The sequence below is a fragment of the Pyxicephalus adspersus genome, chromosome 9 (genome assembly GCF_032062135.1).
Source record: "Pyxicephalus adspersus chromosome 9, UCB_Pads_2.0, whole genome shotgun sequence".
Classification (NCBI taxonomy): Eukaryota; Metazoa; Chordata; class Amphibia; order Anura; family Pyxicephalidae; genus Pyxicephalus; species Pyxicephalus adspersus.
The window spans coordinates 26526084-26548163 of NC_092866.1; the positions used below are offsets into that span (position 1 = coordinate 26526084).

The following is a 22080-nucleotide window of genomic DNA, read 5'->3' on the forward strand; positions in this document are numbered from 1 at the left end:
AGAAAGAGATAAACAGGAAGGAGAAAATGTGAAGGACAGATTCTGAGGGAGTGACGTTGCGGTAGGAAATTCATCGAGAGCATAGTAGTGAAAGAGACGTGTGTGTAACGTGTGCGTGATTTTTTCTATTTTTTTTTTTTTTACCCTACTCGCCATTTATTTATACTGTTATATCCATATCCCCAGTCCTATCTATATATATTCTCCTCCTTTCTTTCTTTCTTTTACAATCCCTCCCTTTTTCCTCCTCTCCTCTGCCTCTGTCTCTGGTGCTGAAAAGGAGCAGCCATATCCTTGTATCCAATGGAAGGTATAAGGCGTGAATAAGACTTTCAGTGGGCGTGGCCTCTCCTGGTTCTGATGCTGGCATATTCTCCATTGCTGTGATACAGGGAGGCAGCGGTATCGCCTTTTCTGAGCAATACACGGGCCTGCACATACATTGAAAAGGATCCATCCCTGGCAGCCTTCTTTAGATCAGGTATTGTGAATGGGAAGCGGGGTAGATAATCATGGTTTATTTTAAAGGAAGCATGCTGCTTTACTTTCAAGCCAGGATTCACAGTGGTTGCTTGATATGTATTTTCTCACTGTGCATAGGTGGGCATGAAAATTGCATTGGCTCAATGGTTTTATAAAAAAGGCTGATGAGATGTGAGTGAAAAAATGTCTGCATTGTTAATAGCTAGGCCAAATGCCTAATCAGACCTTGAACAACTGTGGAATCCAATATTACAATAATGCATTTCATTTTTCAAATAGGTATATATGAATAAGAGGTAACAGATTCCCTGGGGTGCAGTGTAATTAAATGCTAATACAAGCTGTAGGATATAAAAAAAATATATAAAACCTATGTTGAAGGATTAATATGAATAAGGAAATAATGACACAGCTAGCAATATGTCTGTTTTTGTAGCCATCTTTGCTTTCATAATTTAAAATAATTTGTGAGCACAAGGCATAGTAAGAAGGAGCAATGAAAAATGCTGCAATAAACCCAAATTACCCCAACTGATACCTATTGTAGTGAAGGATACCGTAGGAGTGTGGCTTTCTAGATTTTGCCTGGATTTCTGCGGTTTTATTTCACGTGAGCTCTATAGGGCTATTTTATGAGTTTCAAATGTATTAATATTTAAAATTTCTACATTTCTATGTATTTGCAAAACAATATCTGACCTGTGAGTACTATCCAGCATGCTGGGAGCAAGTATGAGAAATTAAAAATGATATATAAAGTAGATGGTTGAAAGTAATTTTTAAATGTATTCTTCTTGATGTATATGTGAAAGGGTCACACATGAATTTTAATGAATTTGAAAAATTCAGTGATAAAATATATACACATGCACTCGTGAATATATGTGTATTTGTATTTAAGTTGATTGATCAACCTTTTTATTAGAATATAAGTAAGGAAAAACATATAATTTAGCTACTCTTTTGTGGCCAGGCCAGTGCATTACTAGGGATTACTCTACACCACAAATTTTATTTTATGGCAGTTTGTAAGGTGAAGTTGTCCAGCTTCCTACTATCAACTGCTTTGCTTATCTACTACATATTTTGGATTATTGCTTCCCACATACAGTTTTTATTTTTTTTTGTCTGTTTGCAGTCTGTTTGATGTACCCTATAACACAGAATGCAGTTTACTACATTTGGAAATGTAATTACTGCATCTGTTGCATTTTTACTCTAGTAACATATTTGTAAGATTTAAAGGTTTACAAAAAAGGCTTGTCAGTCTGCAATAAATAAAAATAATGTTGCTGCTTGTTTTTGATATGCTAAAAGCTACCAAACATGGTTTATATACACTTCTTTGAATATAGAGACAATACAGAAAGGCAAAGCAAGATTATTTTTAGTTCTACTGTTAAAGCAATTCTTTCCTTTAATGTATATAGTAATATAAATAAATGAATTGGGGTTTAGAATGCTATGTACACCAGGGAACCTCCTTGCATGCTATATAAGCATTCATAAAAGGACTGCAATAAAAAGACAGTTTTTTTTCTAAAAGTACATTTACTTAAATCCTATGTCATATACAATGCAAAGAGTGGCATTCATTCACTATTATTATTTTTTAATATTGAACAGTATATAGAAAATGAAGCAAATAAGTCAAATGTGATCACTAGTCATTGTTTTGTAAAAATGCCTGTAGGTATTTATTTACTTTTTAGAAATATATTAGATTATTGGTTTATTTATTACACTGACTGTAACACCAGGGCATGGAAATGTTGCAGCTGTGATGTTTGACAGCCTTTGGTGCAGTTTATAGGGGGAGGCAGCACTGGTAGAGACAGGGAGAGGGAGAAACATACAGAAAGGGAGAAGAGAGAAGGGGGAGGGGAGACAGACAAACAGGGAGAAACAGACATAGGAGAGAGGTTGGAGGAAGAGAAACCAAGAGACACAGATGCTTAGGGAGGAAAAAAAATATAGAATGATATCATAAAAAAGAAGGGAGTAAAGAAAAATACTGCAGGCGGGAAAGACAGATGGAGGGAGAAGGGATACAGTGGGTAAGTGAAACTGATCATTCTAAACCACCAAACGGTTGCACATCAAGATACATTGCTATACCAATTACTGTGTCCATGAATATCCATTATTCTAGACTTTTGTCCAGATGCTATGCTTGCTATGGTGCATATGGTTTGTGAGTTCAGTTATTGGTTATTTTATATTTACTATATCCCCTGTATCTCTGTGGCTGCAATTTATTTTTGTAACCAATCCTAGTTTTGTTTAAACATAGTAATACAGGTGTGGAGGTTGTGCAGGTCACAAGCTTTTGCTACACATCTGGTCACCAGATACCCTTTTAAACATATGTTTTGCACTTTTATGAAATAATAAATAAGATTCCCGCGCTGATAAGAATATATAATACTACAGAATGTAATCTGAGAATTTGAGATTTCCTATTTACTATTTTACTGTTTTCTATAAAAATGTAGGAGGAATTTTAACCTACCATAGGGGGCAAAGCATTAAGTTCAAAAGTAAATTTAGCAACCACTTTTCTGTTACCACATCTATATAATATGGGCATTGGCTTGTAGCAATGGATAATGCACTGTTTACTTAGCACTTTTCTGTTTGGCCTATTGAATACAGCTATAACAAACTTCAGACCTGAACCAGCAATCTTTAGTTTTCACTAGAGGTTCCTAATTGTTTTCAGTGGTACCTTTTTACATGCAATGTCTCTTAAGACAACGTAGTTACCTACTAATATTTATCCACCAAGGGTAATGGCAACTCTAGCTGTCAAATTATACCAAGCAGTAGTATCTTTCTATCTGTCCTTGTTTGATGATTGTGTTTCTTTTAATGGGTGTGACAGTTAGTGTACAATGTCTATCAATAAGACCCTCTTACGGTTTTTTGTATCTTTTTTTGTATCACAATAAAAAAAAACTTCAGGTCTAAGTATAACATAATACATAACAGATTACACTATGTCATTATTTTTTTAACAAAATAGAAGCCAAAACAGAGAGGCCGTGTGTGAAAAACTATTGCACCGTTGTAAAGAAATTTCGTCTTTCTTGACAACATTTCTTGAGTTCATCAAGGTTTGTGGGCATATGTTTATGCACATTTCTCTTATGGTCCCACCACAGCATTTCGATCAGGATGAAGGCTGGACTTTAAATTGATCATTGCTACACCTTCATTCTTCCTTTTCACCCATTCTGCTGTTGAATTGGCTTGGGATTAATGTCCTGTTGCATGACTCTTTTTCACCCAAGCTTCATGTTACACAGCTGGCCCTATATTTGTCTCTAGAATACTTTGTGTACAGAGGAGTTCATTGTCAACCTAATGACCACAAGGTGCCCGGGACCTGTGGCTGCAACAAGCCCAAGTCTTCACACCTTCACCCTGCTTCGTTGTTGGTATGAAGTGTTTGTGATCATATGATGTGTTTTGTTTTTGCCAAATGTGGTGTTGTTCAATCTGGTCAATCCATTATAGTCAGAGATATTTTAAGAGTGTAAATTCAATATTTCCATATTTTGGGGTCCAATTTCTAATTGGATATACAGTATGTTTACATTTCTTTTATTTATACATTTCTGAAACAAAATAGTACTTATGTCATATTTCTGTAGTATGTAATTGCTCTTTTGATTTTCTATTGTATAGCTCTACAGTAACCCTAGAAATGTAAGGGTGAGTTGGGGACAACCATCGTTTTTCAATCACCATACTATTTGGGATATTTATGAAAGTGCGCCCAGGGGATTACATTTCTTAAATATCTTCCATAAAAGACCTTTCTCAGTTGTTTCACCTAAAACATAAAAGGCCGGCTTCACATTTCAAAGTTGTTTCACCTTGAAAGTTTTACCAATACAGTTTCACCTTTTTTTTATTGAGACTAAGCAATAGGACCATTGTACTCATATGTTGGAGATAGTCTATCAGATATATCAGGGGTGGCCAACCTACGGCCCGCGGGCCACATTTGGCCCTCTTCTCATTCCCTCACTGCTCTCTGCTCATTGTCTTGCAGGGGATGGGGCGCTCGCATCTCATATGTTTCTGTATGAGATCGCACTACCAGGAGAGAGAGCTGCTCCCTGCCCACCTTTTACTGTGAGATAATCCCGGGAGCAGCATGAGCTGTGTCTATGTTCAAGCAGCTGTCATTATCCCCATGTATAAACCTTCATATCTCCTTTACTGATTGTCATAGAAATGTGAAATTTTCAGGGTACACAGAGGACCCTAAGAGCTTGTTATAAACCAAAGCCCCCTACACGTAACAAGTGTACAGATACGGGGTCACAAGCTTAATATCCAAACAACAATCAGGAATATTTTCACATAAAGTGGGGCTATTTCAAAATCAGGGTCCCCAAATTGAGCTTGCATGTTGGGGACCCCCTGGGGGCCACTCTTATGACAATGAACATTAGGGTACTGCTTATTGTTTGTGTGCTGTGGTTCACATAACTTCAAGGCTGCATTTTTATTGGTAGTAAGGTTGTGATGCGTTTACTCCTTCCTCATGACATGGAACCCTGGCTCAGGGGAGACGCTCAGTACCGCTCACTGCCGCCTGCAGTCAAATCTGCAAATGCTGGGGTGTGGGGGACTGAGCGGCTGGCAAGCTGCCTGTTACACATAGCTGGACACTTACATTTTGTGAACCCCAGTTTCTTTGGAACAGAGGGATGTTGTCAACTGGAAATGTGGGAAGCAGTAGGAAACTAATGTAACTGAAATGTAACTGCAAGTGCAGGGCTCTTGTGGCTAACTTCCCCTAAAATTTCATCACTACGGCGCCATCACAAGATATGAAAAACTGTCTCTGTTATACCTTGCTTTCCTGTCACTCATAGCTGGTCACTTACCTTGTGTGAACCCCAAAATCTCTTTAACAGTAGAGGAAGGGAAAGGTAGGATAAGTGGGGGACTCTTGTGGCTACACCCCCCCTCACTAAAATTGTATTACTCCTACTATACCATGGTGCCCTTTTACATATAAATTTCTTCTTTGAATCCCAATTTCTTTCTCCCAAGGGGAGCTGTAGGTATATTAAAATGTATGATAAGTGGGGGACACTTGTGGCTAACTCGCCCTAAAACTTTATTGCTGCAGCTTCATCACATCACAGAAAAACTATACCTATCATACCCTGCTACCCTGTCACACATAGCTGGCCACTTACTTTCTGTGAACACTTATTTTCTCAGATGTAGGGTCCTGAAGATGATCCAAGAAGTATCCATTGCAGAGATTCCTAATTTGTCATTAATTTTATTTGGTGCATGTATGTTACAGTAACTAGAACCTTTTCAATTTAATTTAATTTTAAATTAAAACTGTTCTAGTTTTAAACATTCAATAATATTTATTTGCATTGTGGCATTATTCCAATGTCAACAGCGACCCCCAGATGAAAAAAAGGTTGGGCACCACTGGCATTTAGGATATGCATCAGATATATATGTATCTATTGAATTTATATCCCATTATTCCCCACTTGCTTAAACTAGGTAAAGCCAACCTGGTCTTTGTCAATTATGGAGGATACTTGCCAGTCTAAGGGACTATGGGTTGATGGCTGCTGAGAGAGGCAGGGTCTTTTTTAAACATCTAGATTATAATATTTCTAGCCATGCTGGCTAGAAAAATGGCAAACTAGAGATGGAATATTAATAAAGGTTTATTAAGTGGCAGAGATCTCTGATTTAAATAAAGCTCTCCGAGGCTGGAGAGGATACACTTTCATCGGTGAAGCTGGGTGATCCAGCAAATCTGGAATGGATCTGGTTCAGGATTGAAATAATTTGCTAACAAATAACATGACTTTTAGGAAATCCATTCCAGGTTTGCTGGATGACCAGGTTCACTGATGAACGTGTATTCTTTCCAGCCTTGGAGAGCTTTATTAAATCAGGCCCAATGTTTTAAAGATGATAAATTACAGTGGACCATAAATATATACATTTGGTTACTTTAAAGCCAAGATTTTCCCCTTTACCCAGACCCGTGTTTCTCAACAAGGGTTCCCTGGAACCCAGGGATTCTTTCAGATGTAGGTATGCCATTTTGCCATTTTGGAGTAATTGGGTATGGGAGGAAGACTCATTTTCCAAAAATGTGTTAAAATTCTGGAGCTCTCTTAGTATATGGACAAAATGCCGTTGTGAAATTGGCTGAAGGGAAAACTCCAGCAATAAGGGATTTTCTTTTTCACGGAAGTGTACAGTCATTAAAAATATATATTTGGGATCCTATGTAGTCAGTGAACTTTTGGTTTCTTAAGGCTTTAAGAAGTGAATTCCTACTCACAAAAAAGTGAAACTGGATCCAAATGATGTCTGAGCCTACTACCAGGCTCAGTCTTAAAAGCAAGAGGTATATGGGCTCTGTAGAGTAAAAATTAGGGCGAGAAGGAGAAGATTGAGATTTCCCTTTGAAGTATTTTAACTAGTTTTGAGCCAGCCCCGTTACAATAAATAACGTATACAAGGAAAGATAATGGAAAGGGGCAATTTATGATGTACAAATTAAATCCAGATACAATCCACAGTTTTTTAGCTAAAACATAATTAGGATTTTTATCAACTGGACCTGGTCCCAAAATCTGCTTGTTGGTATTTAGGATTATCAATGCCCATTTTAAGGTTGAGTTTTACACTTCTAAGGCATTGAGGTTTTCTGAAAAAATTTTTAAACATGAGTCTATTATGCAACATACCTACTATGAATAGTGATGTGGTAAGTTCACAGGTGCGGCAATATTTATTCTCTAGTAACTGGACTGGGTGAGCAGGGATCCTAGAAAGATTTAAGGAAAAAATTAGCATTGTAAAAGCGTAGCTCAATAGTTTAACAGAAGTTCAAATTTGGGTGAAATCTCACATTTTTAGAGGCAGGGTGAAAGTGTAGGAGCAGCTGAGGCCGTTGAAGATGAAGTCAGTAGTACCAGCAGGTGTAAATTTCCTGATCTCACACATGCGCAGTGATTGTCAAGTTTTTTTTTAACTTACGTCACCCGATCTTGCGCCTGGGTCGGGTGATGTAGGAAGAAGAATCCGTAAGAAGAGGAGAAGATGGCGGCGCCTGCTGCGCCGGCTCTGAGACAGATGCCGATGATGACCCGATGAAAGACACCTCCTGACCGATCGACAGCGCTGCGGGATTAAAAGTGCTTTTTTTTGTTTTCTGCATTTTTCAGTTTACTTTCTCTTTAAGTGACGTTTAAGGAGGTCTGTATTTTTTCCTTTATACCTCCGTAAAAGATAGGAATGGCCATTACTAACTGGTGATCACTGCAATGAAACTGCTGTTTTCTTTAGGCACCCTGCTCCCTCTCCCAGGATGCTGATGTTCTTTCTCTTCTTTGTCTCACCTGTCTGTCACTCTGGTGGTCTATCTATTGCCAATTGCCCCATGTAGGGTCACACACCTTGCAATATACTACCATTCTTTTCTTATATACTGAATTCGGTTTTACAGTAAGCATCTGATATATGATATAATTTCTCTGTCTTCGTGTTATGGGGCCACTTTAAATTATATGGTCTAAAGAGGGGTGACTACACACACTACTCCGCAGAGAACTGTAAGGATTAGGCATCAGTGCATGATCCTGAGTCCTACAGCAGTCCGAATACAGAATGTTGAAGCAGTTCTTGAGAATGTGGACTGCTCCCTCACTCACATTTATCACATACCTTTACCCCCATAGATAAAATAAAAGTTAGGCATACACCAGGTAGACCTACCATGCCTAATTTGAGCTGTTCCGCTGCTGGCCTATTTTCTTTTGCAGTATCATAATTCTTGTAGAACAACTCATGAAAGTGATATTTGCCTATAATAAATATCTAATAAATCTGAGCCTAGCCTTACTCATAAAAACTGTCTTGCTACTGGCCAAATTTACAGTACTATTATTTATCTGCAGTTTACTGATTCTTTTAATAAAATGCAGGCTTGTGTTTTTTATTTGCCATTTGGCAATTTTAGACCATTGTATCACTTGCAAATTGCATCTAAATTTATTAGCAAATAGAATACCAGGTCCAGCATTGCTTTGAAATTGCCTTAATGCTTGTTAGTTTACACTACTATGTCATATGTGGGACTCTTTTTCTGTAGTACATTTTAGCCAATTCTCCTTTAGTAAAAATGTCCTACTGTTGGCAACTTTTACACTGATGTATGATCTGTGATCTCTCAATTCCCAATAGAAGCTTGCTAGAAAATTACATTAATTATATTAGGATTTTGCTGTATGTAAGCCAAGCTAAAAGAAAAAAAAAGTTCTATAGCTAAAAATAAGCTAACATTGTATGTCTTTGCTGATACTATCCATACAAGATGTACTGTTCATTTTAATAATTAATGGTGTCGGTGTTAATGAATAGTACATCTTGTATGGTCAGTATAAGCAAATACATGTTATGTAGGGATTCAAGTATTTTCCAAGTTGACCTTAAAGTTCCATGAAAATCTCACAGCATTATTTTATTTTTATTTTGTTAGCTTGGTATGTTGCCCAGAGTTCCAAGCCTTTGTTGACAGTAGTTTACCTTAAAATGTCCAAAATGTAACTACAAAATTCATTATTTAATCCTTTTTATTGGGATTCATTTCTAAGTTTAGACTCCAAATTTTAAACACAGTTTGCAAAAAGGTTGGAGAGTCTTACTTTAAGGTTCCTCAAATTCGTTTATCCCAAGTGAAGAGGTTAGTTAAAACAGTCATAGTGAACAGCTGCAGCAACAATGAGTTGTTTATACAGGCTTTATGTGGCTGGTATAAAGTGTTAGTATATTATTTGCTACTGGAGTACAATGTCCCTGTAGGCCTTTAGATTGTTTTATCTAGCTTGTGATTGTAGAATCTTGTTCTTACATGGAAACTCAGAATTTGTACTCTATAACCTTATTTTACCCTCTTTTTTGTTAAGTGAAACTTTAATCTGTTTATTATGATACCTTTTTTGTAGGGGATTTAATTTAAAGTTGTTAATTTAATTTAAAGGAGTTAAAGTTGTAAAGCCAGAATTTAAAGTTCACGCATTGAACTTATGATTTTATGTACTACAACGTAATCTTTTCTAAATAGGCCAGAACAAACTCACTAATTTAACATGGAAGGATGCATAGGATCTATGCACTATTTGTGGAAAGTGATTTGGGGTACATTTGGGGAAAAAAAGACCCCCCCACCCTCAACACACTCCACTGCAATGACTTCACAATGTTGCTGTTTGTCGGATAAAAAAAATTATTAAATGAAAAGGGATTATGTAGCCATTTAAAAAAATCGATTTACAAGGGGAATTTTAAAGTTGACTTTCATAATTTTATATTTATATTTCCTTTTCAGGTAAAAAGTTAAAAAGTAGTGTTCCTTATGGTTGTTTTTCTATTTTTGTTTATGGTGTTCCCTTCTGGTGTCCCTACTTCTTGTAGGTGTTCTGCTAATTCTTTCCATCACTCAGGTGTAAGAGTAGTATGTCAAAATAAAGCAAACTAGAAAGAATAGTGGAGGGGTGTACATATAAATCATGAAGTATTCCCTTAAGTGGGGTATTTGCCAACCCTAATAATGCAAACAATATGAAAAAAGGTAGACAGAAAGGGTTTTTGTGGTAAAATAACAATATATATTTCATATAATAATGAAATAATTCAAAAGGTTATTGAAAGGTAATGAAATAATTCAAAAGGAATTCAAAATTCAAAATGGTATGCAAGGTAGTTATAATAGAACCTTACAAAAAAAAAAAAAAAATATATATATATATATATATATATATATATATATATATATACTGTATATATGGCATTTACAAGAACCTATATATATATATATATATATATATATATATATCAGGGTTCTCCCCAGGCCCTTTTAGCTGGGCGCACCAGCCGGCACTTTTCAGCACCCACCCGGCTGTTTTTGGGTGGTTACTAAAGAGTTTGGTCACAATACAGGGGCTGCCACCCGCCTTCCCACCCGGCTTAAAAAATTTTTTGGGTTGAGCACTGTATATATATATATATATATATAGCACTCTATTACACAGAGGTGCGCAGGCACTTGTTACCCCTCTCTCTCTATATATTAGCTTTGCTGACCGGTGGACTGCAGCGGCAGCCCTATTGGTTACCTTTCATAACTCCTGGGACCAGGTAATTATTATTATTCTTAAACATAATTTATATAGCGCCAACATATTACGTAAACCAACCTTATTCATATCTGCTATTTTTCAATATAGGATCATCATCTATATTAAATTTTATTTTATTACCACATACAGAATCCCAATTCAATAGGAAACAATATACCTCTGCAATAGACATAACCTACTTATAGTGTCCTTCCTTCTGGATAATGTAAGTCATTTAACCTAGTTTTTTTTTAACACTACCTAAATATCCTATATTTGACTATTATTTATCCAAGAAAAAACTATGCATTATATCACATGATGTATTGCATTACTTTCACTAACTGTTGACCAACAATTGCAGTTTTTTGAATAATACTGTTATGTGATCGTATATACTTATGAACTTGACTACATTAGAATAACTGCTCTGTACTAAATAATGTACTGTTATATGAGACTAATATCTTTTTATATTCTATGAATACACTTAGGTTGTAAGCAACCTAAAAGCGCACAGCTACCCCTGAGGAAGCCTATGAAGGGCAAAATGCCTTGGGTTACTAGGCTGCGTGCAACTTTTTCCTCTTTTCCATACATTGGTTGTTAACCATTTAGCTACCTTGTACCTTGTGATGCTAAAAGGCCATTAGGTAGGTGATCTCTGTCTGGAAATCAAGCATTGGACCAGGAATATGGAGGTCTTATTATAACTACCTTGCATACCAAAAGCAATGTACTTTTGTATTATTTCATTATTATATGAAATATATGTTGTTATTTTGCCACAAAAACCCTTTATGTCTACCTTTTTTTCGTAAGAGTAGTTTGATCTGATGAAGGCCCTGCTTTTTGAAAGTGAGTTATTTATCTTGTTGTTAGCTACAAATATATTGGAGATTAAACACTGTTTCGTTTTGATGTTTAGAATCTGGGTTGTTCCCAAATTGATTATATTATTCTGACATTATCTAAAGTTTTATTTTTGAATATGTTAAATAAAGATATTATTTTTTTTTTATATATAGTTGCAAAAGCAATTTCTGAGATATGGTAATAATGGCTATTGATTATAAGTGAGAAAGCCCTATTTCTTTGCGCAAACAATTTTCAATTTCTGTGCACCATGGGCTTAATTTTTTAAAGCTCACTTAGGCTGGAGAGAATAGTCTTTTGTCAGTGAAGCTGGGTGATCAAGCAAACCTTGAATGGATTTCCTAAAAGCCTTTCACTATCTGTTAGCAAAAGTTTTCAATCCTGGATCACTCCAGGTTTGCTGTATCACCCAGCTTCACTTGTTCAAAGTGTATCTTCGCAAATCTTGGTGAGCATTAATAAATCAGGCCCCATCTTTATGCTTTAACTGGTTATCTCTAATAACCTGCACTACTGTTACATATGGACATTTTAAAGCCCAAACACTTGTTTTTTTCTTTTTACTTGATCACTTCATTACTCTGATCATGTCATGCAACAAGTCCCCTTCATAATCTTCCTCATCAACAATGAGTGGGTTCTAAACTCGGCAGAGAGCAGCACCACATAATTGCTGCATTTAGGATATACTTATTTGGGCCCTAAAGCCAGTTTTTGCAGCATTCTCCTATGAATCCAAAGTGAACTGATTACGCACTCCAGCCAATTGAAATGTCCTTGACACCCTAGGTTTAGCACAGAAAGAGAATCATTGCTGTCTGAGTGGTGCTGGAAACAGGATGAAATTGAAGCAAAGTTTTTTCTAGTTCTGGGCAATTCATAACATTTTTTTTAAAACTGTAACTAATAGTTTTTTTTAGATTTAAAAAGTGGTAAATGATAAGAGCTTGGGTTTTACTGCTGTGTACCCTTAACAAAGATTCACTCTTTTAAATTCATACCAATGTCACCAGGATTGAAAGTGAAGGAAAAATCAAAGTTTTGAGCTGCCACTAGAACACTTCCTGTTAGGTCAATACGACAGGTAGTGTTGCGATATCTCCCTAATTAGGCAAAAAAAAAGATACTACTTTTTTAACCTTAGTTGCATTTTTTTAGTTTAATTATTGCTTTTCCGACATGGGGATTTAATAATGTATGTATATTTACATAGGGGAGGCCTTTTTTTCATTGTATTCAGCTTTATTCATTTAACATTTTTTTCTTATTATTTATTCTAATTATTTCAATGAGTCTTGAGGTTTATGTGCATCAGTAAGAGTCTTACCTTTTGCATACCAATTAATGTGCATTGTCTAGATACAAGGACTTTGGCAAATATGTAGTATAGGCTCCATTTAAACCACTCCCATTGTTTGATGCAACATAGTCTTGCCTTAGTGTTCCACTGCTGAGTTAAAATGTGTATAATTATTGAATGACAACCTGTATATACAGAAACCTGTACCAAAAGTCACATAGGTTGAAAAAAGACACAGTCCTTCAAATTCTATATAGAAGCCTACACCTACAATGTATCCACTGAAAGTCAAAAAACCCTTACAAACCATGGTTTCATTTACTCCAACGGGGAAAAATTAATTCTAGATTTGTTAAAGCAATTATATGTTCCTTGGATCCACAGTCTCTGGTGTCATTCATTTTAAATTTTAATACCCAGTAATTTTCTGTTTATCCAGAAATTCATCCAGCATTTTCATAAACCAATAGGATCTAAGATATGTGAAAGGTTGTGTATCAAAAAAGTGCCAACCCATATTGTTTACACTTCTAGAAAAACTAGATCTTTTGTGGCCTTTTTACAAACAAGACTGAAGAACCTTTTTTTTTTTTTTTTATTATTTTTAAATGGTAATATATTAAAATGTGTAGGAAAAAAATGGGAACTTTCAATGTTATGTGTGTTTTTTTTTATTTATTTATTTTTGTATAATACTTGCTGTTATTATGTTATCTTTCCTCTCAATCCTTCAATAAAACAAAACTAAAAAAAATGCAAATTTCTTTATTAACAAATCATAATAGTCTCTATAGACATATACAGACTCACTCTAAAAACAAACCAGATAATATCACATATACTTAAAAAAAATATATCCAGGTAAATATATGACAAAATAAGTCTTTGAAAAATATTTCTAGGTGGTGAGGCAGAGAAACTCATGCTTGGAGAGACTGAGCCTTTAGGAGGAGCTGCGGCTTGCACAATACTGGTGTAAGCTCTGAGAAGGGCCAAGGTGCAGAATCCAAGCAGCAGCCTGGTCTTTTCATGGCCTCTAGTGGTGGGGATGTTGGCTGCAGGCTGCTGCCATGTTACAGTTCTTGCCCACACCAGGGTGGGTAGGACAATGTGCAGTACTAAATCAGAAAGCAGAGGATAGTCAAGGAAGGCCAGGGTCAGGCAGGCAGCAAAAGGTAGTCAGGAACAAAGCCAGCAATGAAGTACCAGGACTCCAGAGAATAGACTCCGGTGACACAGGAGTCATCAAAAGGCACAGAGGAAAACAGGAGACACAGGAAGTGACAGGAGGCACAGGTGACATGGGTTACTGAAGACATAGGAGAATGCAGGAGGCACGGGTGACACGGGGGTCTCCAAAGACATGGTAAAACAGGAATAGCATAAGGGAACAGACAAGGAAACAACAGACTGGGCGACATGAACGCTGATTGCTGTGTCTGAGCCAGCTAAATAGCTAAGAGCAATTAGCGGCTATTTTCTGATTGGCTGGCGGGAGGGGCGGTACCAATAAAACTTCAAAGAGTTGGCACGTTAGCGAGAGGGAGGTAAGTGTGGCAGCAACTACAGCTTTTCAACATGTTTTGCAGTAATACAATACCACTTCAGGAAAATGTGAGAGGTACTTGTACAAATGAGAAGACATCAATTGTGTGAAATAACTTATTCATGACATTCAAAAGAACGTCTAGACAGTGGGAAGGAAAATATCATATATATAAATATATATATATATATATATATATATATATATATATATTGTATATATAATATAAAAATGTAGTACACATATAAGAAAAGGTATGCAAAAGTTACTCAGATGGGTCTTCATTTGTTTAAAAAGTATTACCTGTCGTTTGAGTGAACACTATTCTTTATTGTCTTAAACAGAGGTAAACCTACAGGTCTTTACTGCATTTACTTTACACATAATTGAAAAGGGTGTTTAATAATTTGCCTTCACTTTGTATAAAGATCCTTTTCTATATGCGGAGCTAACCTTCTGCCTCCATATACAGTGTCCCCTAGTCCTATGCAATGGCCTGATAGTAAAAAACTGTGCACCAAACTCACAATATGGTCCAGTTACATATTTACAGGATGTGGATATATTCCTCCCTAAACACCTCTCTCAAGAGGGATTTTCAGTTCAGATTTGTATTCGTAGTAGTTTTTTACCTGCCCTTCTCACCACTTTCTATTGTTTTACATCATTTTGTGAACTGAAACTCAAAACTGAACTACATGTTCTGCATTGGAGGGCTGTTTTAAACATTGAATAAGATTTTGAATTAGATTAAAAAGGATAAACAGCATTTGTAAAGGTGTCAATTTCTTTTAGTGCTAATTGATGAAACTGAGTTAAAAAAAATAAACAAGACATATAATGTTTTTCTAGGTGTAATTTACTGCTACTGCTTTTAGAGAAATAAAGGAGTTGAAAAAAATTAGAAAGGGCACAAAACATTTCCCACTGCATGTTCTCTGCTACTGGTATTTAGGGAAACATAGTTTAAAAAAAGGTAAAATGGCATACATCATTTGCCAAAGTGGTATGATTATTAGGAAATTTAGTTATAAAGGGGGTATATAGTGCTTCCGATGGTGGCATTTTCTGAAACTGCTAAATGGAGAAACTGAGAATTCAAAAAAATAAATTAAAAAAAGTGCATACAGCATTTACCAAGGTGACATTTTCTGCTATTGCTAATTAGGAATATTGATTTAAAAATTAAAAATGGCACACAGTGTTTGTCAATGCAGCATTTTCTGTTTCTACTAATTAAGGAATTAAGTTGAAATAAAAACAAAAAGGAGTATAGAGCTTTTGCCAAGGCTGCATTTTCTGCCACTAATAACAAAATGAAGGGGTTAAAATTAAATAAAAAATGTGCATACAATGTTTGATAAGGTGACATTTTCTGATTCTGCTAATAAAAATTTGAAATAGGGATCTTGAGCTTGTCTTATGTCTCCTCATATCCAAGCCGCTTTTTACGGGTATACCTTTAGGAAGCACGGAAATTAAACTTGCAGCTTTTGCAGGACAATGTCCTCCTTTTCATGTCCAACTCCAAATCCTTCCTGCCATTATGGACCTTCTATCAAGCTTTGGTCCCTTATCTCGATACTCAATCAATTTTGACAAATCACTGGCTCTATATTTGTATCTCAAACACAAACCAAACTGGAACAAACAATTTCCATTCCAATGAGCTAAAGCATATTTTAGATACCTAGGAGTCCAAATCCCCAAAAACTTAGCCCGCCTACATGAAGCTAACCTCTCACTAGCTTTACGCACTATACAAAATTCCTTTAAATCATGGTCATCGCTCCCCCTTTTTTATGTGCTGCATAGCCCTGATAAAAATGGTAGCATTCCCCAGGCTGCTGTTCCTTATTTAGGCACTCCCTATCTTTCTCACACCTAAACAAACTTAGTATATAAACGGTTTATTGAGACACTTAATTTGGGGTAGTAAACATTCTAGAATCTGTCTGTCCATTCTCTATCAATCAGTGTCTAATGGAGGCCTAAATTTACAAAATATTGCACTATATAATGAGGCATTACGGTTACGTATCCTCAAGGATTGGCTCCATTGCACCTCCTTTTATACCAATCTAAACATAGACTATGCTCTTAATGCCCCCTTACACCCCATTTTTCTACTATATCTCCACAAAGTGCATTTACCTGACACCATTGAACAAAGGTCAAACCTCATTCTGATCATTACTAAACCCTCAAAACACATAAAACCCATTCTCACCGAATTACAATCAGAGAACTGCACATAATTTGTTTGCTGTCTTCCAGTCATGCAACTACAGTTCCACAATCTTTCATTCCCTTTCAGCCACAGACTGGCATAATCCTTTAGACACCATGCTATTAGGTCCCTCATCCTTCTCCAAAGCGATTTTTAAATTCTTTAGATTCCTCAAGGAAGATCTGGACTACTACCACACCAGTCACGGGCCTTGTGGGCTGGCAACAACATTTTCCTAACCTGGGTATATCTTCTATACTGCAAATGCTGCAAGTGTCCTGGAAAGCGGTGCCATTACAGTGGTACAGTACCAAGCATTGTTTTTCAAGTTATTCTACAGAGCATATACTTCCCCATCATGGGCACACCTTATGGGACTATCAGAATCCAACAACTGTCTTAAATGTGGTGCAGCTCAAGCAGATCTCTATTATAACTTTTGGGACTGCCCCTTAATCAAACATTTTTGGAGACATTGCACGCTATATCCAAATGCACCTGGTCGGCTATTTACCCTTTACCCCCCTTTGGGTAATAGTTGCTATGGTGGGTGGAGATGGTATCTGCTACTCCTATGGCGCCAAACAGCTTTTGCTCCTTTAATCTGCGGTGGGAAGGAAGTCCATTCTTCACTGTTGGATTTCCACTTCCCCTCTTTGATTCAGTTATTCCTTACCAAAGCTCCAACATTTATTCAAAATGGAATGTGTTGAGGCCTCCTACTCCATAGAAACCAAAACCTCACAATTTTTTGACACATGAGAGAGTTTTATTGAAACCCTGAACATGGCCACTAAAACTCAAGTCTATAAGTGTTTCAACTAAACTACCTGGTACTCTATTAGAGTCTTAGAAGGTGATCCCCCCATTACTCTCTCCATCCAAAGCACCACAAATTAAAATTTCCACTGACCTCCACTAGTGCTGGAGCAAAATTTCCTTCCCCCTGAGTTCTCCTGAATCACACCTATACCTAAGGAAACGTGACGAACACTAGACTAATTCTATATATATACATTGCAATATAAATCTTTTTTTATTGTTCTTTTTCCTTGGTATTCAACTTGAACAACAATATGTTGTTCATCACAATATGTTCAAATAATCCCCCTGTATGCCCATACACAGTTGATTGTATTATTATTGTGAATGTTCTATTTATCCTGAATGCTGGTGTAACTCAATAAAAATAAGTTTAAATAAATAAATACATAATTAAATACATACGTACATAGAAAGGCCACACATCCTTTGCCAGGGTGGCATTTTCTGATACTGCTAATTAAAAAATTGAGTTAAAACAATACAAGGGGCTGACAGCTTTTTTCCAGAGCAGCAAATTCTACCACTAATAATTAGGAAAACTGTGGAGTTCAATTAATGAATAAAAAAGGGGCACATTGTTTGCCAAGGTGTCATTTTCTGATGCTGCTTATTAGGGGAAATTTAGTAACAAAACAACAAGGGCATACAGTATTTTCCAGGGCAGCATTTTCTGCCACTTCTGGTAAGGAAAATGTGGTACAAAATAATTAAAAAGTGGCATACATATGGTGTCAAGGCACCATTTTCTGCTACTGCTAATTGGGGATATTGTAGAATTTAAGGAAAAAAGGTAGGGGGCATATAGTGTTTGCCAAGGCAAAATTTTCTGCTATTGCTTTTTTGAGAAATTAGGTTATAAAATTAGGAGTAACCATACAGTGTTTCTGAAGGCAGCCTTTTTTCTACTGCTAATTGGGGAAATAAGTTGAAAAAAGTGATAAAAAAGGACATATAGTTCCTGCAAGACTTTATTTTCTAAAATTATAAAGTTACAAAAAAAAACAATAAAAAAATAAAATAAAAAGGGCTATACAACATTTCCGATTTTGGCATTTTCTGCTACTGGTTATTAGGTAAATTTAATTTTAAAAAATTGGCATACAGCGATCAACTATATCCCTCTGGATCTATGTCTATAGGGTTTCATATGTCTATGGGGCTTTTGATCTGGGATATATTTATGTCTAGGCAAATTGTCAGCCTTCAAAATTAGAACGCTTCCCAAGATGTGTTATTGTTTGTTTACCAGTTTGTTTGCTGATTTTTAAACAATTCTAAAAGATTTTATTTGGGGATTTTATATCTTAGTAAAACAAGAAAACAGTGGGACTAGGATAGCTGGAAATAAAAGGTTATTATGGGGCTTTCATTTTAAATAATTTACAGATGTGCTTGGAACCATTCCTTAGTTAAAAACTGAATAGATTTGGAATCTCAACCTAATACTAAATAAGGAATATTTCATTTTTCTGCTTGTACTACTTCCCTCTAGTACTACTGAGTTACTTATTCCAAACCTTTCTTTGAGATTCAGTGTGTCTAGAGATGAATTACTGGTTTATTGTAATTTTCTCCTAAATAGGGATACTTCGGTTAAATCAGCAATATTTGCAATTTGGAGATGGACTTGCAAGCCTGCTTCTCTCTAGGGCTAATAATACTAAGTTCTAATCTTCTAAATCTACGGCTCACAGGGAGTGCTCCCAGAAATGATTTTAAGCTAGAATATTTATGTTTGTGCCCAATTCTGCCATTTGCTGGAGACAATTGAGATGAGTTGGGTACCATTGAACTTATGTTCTGGGAATGTAAACATGTTAATAGTTTTTTTTTGCAGTGACACTTAAGGAAGGCTACAGACTCCCCCAATATTCCTAAAGCATTTGGGTTCAAAACTCAATATCTCTACAAAAGAGCTGACCTGGTGAATTTTGCATTTAAATGGTTTGGTCAGGTTATCTTCCTGTATTTTCATATTAAGTTTTTTTTTCATATGCATTTGCTTAACTTCTATTAATTTGTATCTGGATAGCTCCAGGACAAGTGTTTAGTGTTGCGTTCTTTGTTACAGAAGGCATTTAGTTTGTCAATGCGGATAGTTTGTGTGGTATCTGTTTAACCTCTGTCAAAGTCAGAGGGGCAGAGAATAACCAGTATAACAATAACCTTGCAAAACTTAATCATCTTAACAATATGACACCGACCCAGCAGACCCCCCCACCTTTGTCCTTCAATATTTTGTCAATAAGTGGGTTATAACATGCCTGTCTGTTGGAAACATCAGTTCACTATGATCAATATTGTTTTTTTAAACGGTAAAAAGATCCAAATCAGTGAAGACACTGTACTGTAGTATGTTGTGCATCTGAGAATGGGGGTTGGACAAAATCAGAATGATATTATCCACAGCTTTCACTGGTCTGGAAGTTGGAAGATAGGGCCAGAGATCCTCATTCGGGTCATGACCTTCCATGCTGATTCCACACTACAAAAGCCTTCTCCACGTCCAAGGCCAAGGGCCATGGGTCCTGGAGATGAGCCAGACAGTCTCACTTTCTGCTGGGCTAAGAGGATCTTCCTGACCTTTGTTAGACCTACCCATCACAAAACCTGACTGAGGTGGAGAAATCAGCCTAGACAGCAAGGGTGCCAGGTGCTTCGCCATTATCTTTGAGATGATCCTAATATCCTGGTTCAAAAGTAAAATTGTTTTATAAGAACCTGCGTCTAGAGGTTTTTTGCCTTGTGGGAGGATATTGCTTCTCAGGTATAATATATTTAAACAATGACGGTAATATTGGGGTTATGTTTGACTCTAGTAACTTGTAGAAATTGGAGCTAAAGCCATCAGAATCGGGGGGCTTTGGCCATGGGAGATGATGTGATTACTCGTGCGACCTCCTCAATCAACACGGGTTTATTCAAAATATCTCGGTCCTCCTCCGACAGGCAAGGCAATTTTAAAGTGGCAAGGAAGTCATTACCTCCACTTGGTACTGTAGTATCTCCATACAAATTACTATAAAATCATCTGAAAATATAATTATTGGCATGTGAGGAGGTCTGTACCATCCCCTTCTGGTCCCTCAGTGAGGTAAAGTGGTGAACGGGATGCTTCCCTTTGGTAAATTTTGCCAGCAATCTTTCTGCCTTATTTCCAAATTTAAAAAAAATCTGCCTTCCTCCAACCCAGTATGTGCTGGTCATTTAACAGAAACCATTGAGCACATTCTTGTTTAACATTAACCCAGCCATTCTATTCCCCTCCACATTGTCATTTTTAAACTCTAAATATGCTAGAGATATGAATAGAGATAAAGATATGCAGAAGTCTTACTTGCTGGCAGGGTTCAATATATTTGGACAAAATTTTCCTTTTTTTTGGATGTAGTAAAAGCCCAAATCTCACCTCTCAACACTGCTTTGGCTACTCAAAAAAGAATTTGGTCATCTCCTTGTTGTTGGCTCACACCACTCCCATGCAAGCTGTAGCGCCCCCTAGTGGCCCTGTCTTCCAAAGTGTGACAGCTAGCATATTCCAACCACCATGACCTAAGTTTGGCCAAGAGGGAGTCGGCAGAGAGACCAGACGGGAACTGCAAGATAGCGAATCCTCGCCTTTTACCACAATGCAAGTAAGACTGCTGAGTAGTCAGATATCACCATCTGTTCTATCTCCACTGTTGAAACCCTTGTGAGAAGCGAGCCAGATACCAGGAACAGATCTAAGCATGATACCAATGCATGTCTGTGAGTAAAGTGGGTGGAGTCTTTCTCCAGTAGATGAAAGTGTTGTCATGAATCTGTAACGGTAACCTGTCGGTAACCTGGGCAAAGTACACCAGACGGTAACGGTAACCAATGTCGGTAACCTGTGCAAAGTCCACCAGACCTGATTCATTCTGTACCGGTAAGATGTGTAGATGACTTGACGAGGATAGTCTGTCTTCTTGAGCATGGTACTCCAATCGCCCCCTGTGATAACTCCATCCTTGGCTGAGAAGTCTGCAAGGGTTTTTTTTTGTAACATTGAAAGAAATGTTCTATTGCAAGTATTTGAGCCATAGACATTTAGAATAAGCATCTCCCGATTACCAACTGTCAGGTTAGCTAGAATTCATCTGCCGTCCTTGGGGTCAATGTGGATGCACTCACCCGAAATTCTTGTTGGTGTATATTATTTACAGCTTTTTTCTACCCCGAGTCACACTTGGGGTTACCGCTAGGAAGGTTAAAGAAATTGAAGAGTTAAAAAAACTAGGTATACATTGTTTCCCAAGACACTATTTACTGCTAGTGGTAATTAGGGAAGATGGGAGGAAAGAAGAATACAGTAACATATCATTGTTTTCAGTTACTTACAGGGAATTTTTTTCCCACTGTTGTTTCCAGAGCACCCCACAAAGAGTGATGGTCCGAACTGCTTTGAAACAACATACTGGGCAACAAGGGGTTAACACAGGAGCTGGTCAGGGTAACCACTGAATAACCAACAAGTGTAGAGGAAATGATCAGCAGAGCTAGGGGGCTCGACACTAGTGGAGACATGTTGCACGAATGCTGAGTGCTGTGTCTGAGCTGGCTAAATAGCCAGGAATGATAAAGAGGCTATTTCATGATTAGCTGGTGG

General features: G+C 36.9%; 1 protein-coding gene across 1 annotated transcript in view; it reads left to right on the forward strand.

Annotated features, from left to right (window-relative positions):
* Positions 1-282: 282 nt before the first annotated feature.
* Positions 283-22080, forward strand: part of LOC140338515 (neurexin-2-like) — a 346284-nt gene continuing 324486 nt past the window's right edge. Inside the window, exon 1 of the mRNA XM_072422758.1 lies at positions 283-481. The gene's annotated coding sequence lies outside the window, so the exon portion shown is untranslated. The remainder of the gene's footprint in view (positions 482-22080) is intronic.